Source organism: Fundulus heteroclitus, chromosome 10 (genome assembly GCF_011125445.2).
Source record: "Fundulus heteroclitus isolate FHET01 chromosome 10, MU-UCD_Fhet_4.1, whole genome shotgun sequence".
Classification (NCBI taxonomy): domain Eukaryota; kingdom Metazoa; phylum Chordata; class Actinopteri; order Cyprinodontiformes; family Fundulidae; genus Fundulus; species Fundulus heteroclitus.
This window is the reverse complement of record NC_046370.1, coordinates 29,186,180-29,189,766: the sequence shown is the minus strand read 5'-3', so window position 1 is coordinate 29,189,766 and position 3,587 is coordinate 29,186,180.

Genomic DNA, 3,587 nt, shown 5'->3' with positions numbered 1-3,587 from the left:
TATGTTTTAAGTATTTAGATACAAAGATATAGACAGAGCTTACATGTACTTGTAAAAAAAAATATATAGGGATTAATTGAGAGAACTTGGCAGCCAGATTGGCCTTTGATCGATGTTTTGATCAATGTGCATATATAGATTTTGAAGTATTCTAAATAAATAGGTGTGTGTTTAAATATAAGTATGTGTCCATATATTTATATATATATATATATATATATATATATATATATATATATGTAAAGCGGTGCATAAATGTTCCAAAAGGGGGTGCTGTTTTCTGCAATTCCTGGCACTACCGCAATTCTAACATGTTTGTCCTGCTGGGGACACCGTAGTGCAGGGGATTTTTTGTGCGCGAACGCTGTATTCCTTACAGTGTGTTTACTGCCTGTAAGGTAAGCAGCAGCTCTGCTAGCCCGGTGTAAAATATATTTTACATTAATATGGAGCTATTTCTATTTGGTCAGTTTGCCAGTTAAATACAAATTGCATTTTGTATTTGTGATGTTTGAATATTTTGTAAAAAAGAAAATGTTTGAATGCTGACAGTGTGTTTACTGCCTGTAAGGTGGACGAAATAAACGCGCCAAGGTCTCCCCACAACTAAGAGCCCTGTGTCCAGTTCCTCTTCTGCACGGAACACATCCCACCTTCACCCAAAAGAAAACACAACGCAGAGTCCATAGGGTGTCTTCTACCAGCTGCAGGTTTAAAGAGGGAAAGCCTGGGTTACATCTTGGTGCCGTGACGCGGATTGTGGTTCTTGGAGACCAACAGGTTGTAAGGGATTTTTTTTTTGTTTGAAAAAAAAAAAAAAAAAAAAAAAAGAGAATTTATTTTGGTTGACTGTGCCAGAATCACATTTCCAGTGTATTCTTTAAAGCTTTGAGTAAAATGTGGTGTTAATCTGTTCTATGATAGTGATGTGAAAAAAAAAAAAAAAAAACCCTTTCCAGCCAGCCATTGAAAGGGGTCGTGGTGACTCAGTATTGAATATTAATACCTGTTGTTGTGACACTTTCATTTTCTTACACTCTTTTAAATGTATAAGATGTGCTGAGCAGTGTGTTGAATTCTTTTGCTGTTATTTGGTACAAAGAACACTATAGTGAACTTTTACAAACATAGACACAAGATCTGTTGTGCCCATAATTATACCTAAGAGTAAAAGAAAGAAAAGACAAATATGTGGCATAATTACTCAGTTGAGCCTCTGAGCCCAGGATCTCTCGCAGGACCCCAGCAAAATAACATCAGTGCCATTCCAGGTCACACACAACCGCAGCCATGGGCATGTGAAGGGCAGATTACTCCTCCTCCTCCTCCTTTGTCTTTCTATAGTGACCAGTACCCTGGCCCTCCACAACCGTCTCCTCTTCCTCCTCCTACTGCCCCAGCCGCACCATCCCACCCTGGTCATCAAAGCTATTCCATGGCATTCCAAAATGCATCTCAAGTAGCACAGCAGCCCAGCACACAACTTCCAGGGGCTGATAACCAGACAGGGCAGCTTTTGGGACACAGCATCCACACCTACCCAGACCACCTACATTCCACCCCGTACTCCCAGACTATCCAGGTAGGCCTTCAAATACCACCAATGGCAAGCTATTCAGCTGCTCCGCTTCCCCCAGTAACGGGCAGCCGTTACCCAATTACTCAGACCCATGCACCAAATTTCAGGGCCTCATCAGCTGTGAATGTCAGTAATCCTGGTGCTGCTGCACAGTCCATTGCGGGCTCCCAGCCTAGACCCACATTCCAGCCCTCTCAATCTGTTGCACCTATTTATCAGGGTCGCACTCAGGGGGAAGCACAAACACAAAATATACCCGCTGCAAACACCGGGGCCCCCAATCCGGCTTCAATTAGTTCCAAGTTTGCCTCATATGGAGCCCCCAACCACCTTGGGCCTGAACAGGCCGTTGCACCACAGCACATGCAGCCGCACGCATTGGAGTTGAACACATATGACCGCTCAGGAGCTGCCTCATACATTCCTCGACCCCCACCTGCTGCCATGGCCTCGTATGCATACCAACCTGACCCTCAGTTAGATGACTCTGGGAGGACTACCATCGGTCCACGCCTCCCCCAAGCAATATATGGTGGTTTCCTGCAGACACACCAAGTAAAGAATGTGCAAGTCTTTACTGGTAATGCAGACAGTAAGATGCTGGTGGAAGACTGGATCCGTGATATGCAATACCTGTTGGATGCCATTGACCTCCCCGCACATCTTCGCTTCTCCACAGTGGTTCGACACCTCAGTGGAGAGGCCAGGAAACTGGTTCTCAACCTCCCCCCCAGTGACCAGACCCCCGAGAAGGCATTTAACGAACTGAGGGCAGAATACAGTGATACTCAGGGCTTGTTAGATCCTTTAGCTGACTTTTATGAGCGGAGCCAGAGGTCATGTGAGTCAGCCTGCTCGTATGCCATAGCGCTGGAGGCAACCTTGCGAGCTGTGGAAGAAAACCAGAGGGGTGGTAGGCCCTTTCCAGATCGAGATAGTAAACTGACTCGCCAGTTTCTGAGAGGGCTGATAGATGAACAGGTATATGCACGAATAGCTCCAATGAAGCCCATGTTACTGAGTTTTAGAGAACTGCAGACTGAGTTGCGAAATATGGCAAGAGAAACAAACAAGTTTCAGCCACAAAATAAAATAAAGAAGACATTTACTCAGGTGCAGATGACCTCAGAAAGCTCAGCTGGGAATGTGGAAGGAAAACGATGCACTTCCGAGCTCTCTGAACTGACGGAGATTGTCAGAAAATTAGCTCTTAACCAAGAAGAGCAAATGGCCAAGCTGTCCAAACTGGAAGTGAGTATAAAATCCTCTAAATTACTCCCTAACACGTCTCCTTCATCAGCACGTTCCACAAGCCACAGTTCAAGTGTTACCTGTCATCGCTGTGGAAATCGAGGACACATAGCTAGATTCTGTCGAGCAGTACTTCCTGACTCCACCTCCACTGGGACTCTCCTCGCTCAGTGGGAAACCTCGGCAGAGGAAACCAGCATGCACCCAGCTCAGGGTTTAAACGCTTAAAGCCCATGGTAGCAGGGGCAACCATGGGCGAGCAGGAAGCCCCACACCCAGATGATAAAGGCAATGCTAAGAGAGCAGAGGGAACCCCTCTGGTGGGCCCAAGAAATGAGGGAGAAGTGGAGATAAATGGCATTAAATGCAGGGCTCTGATTGACTCTGGATCTCAAATCACAAGCATCACCCGTAGCTTCTGGCACAACCACCCAGACCTTCAAAAACAGAATCTGCAGCCATCAAAAATAACTATAGAAGGTGCTGCTGCTCAAAATGTGCCTTATTATGGTGTCTTGCAGATCAAACTTAAGGTCTTTGGAGAGGACTTTATGACTGTCCCCACATTTGTTGTCCCCGATTCTGAATATCGCTCCTCAGTGCCTCTGCTCATCGGAACCAATGTCATCCGTGCATCTAAAAGTCGCCTACAAGAAGTTTACGGTGTTGAGTTCCTCCACAGGATAAAAGAAAGCCATCCAGAATGGCATTCTGCTGTGATGGAGGTTGAAAACACAGAAGAAGATCAGATGCACGG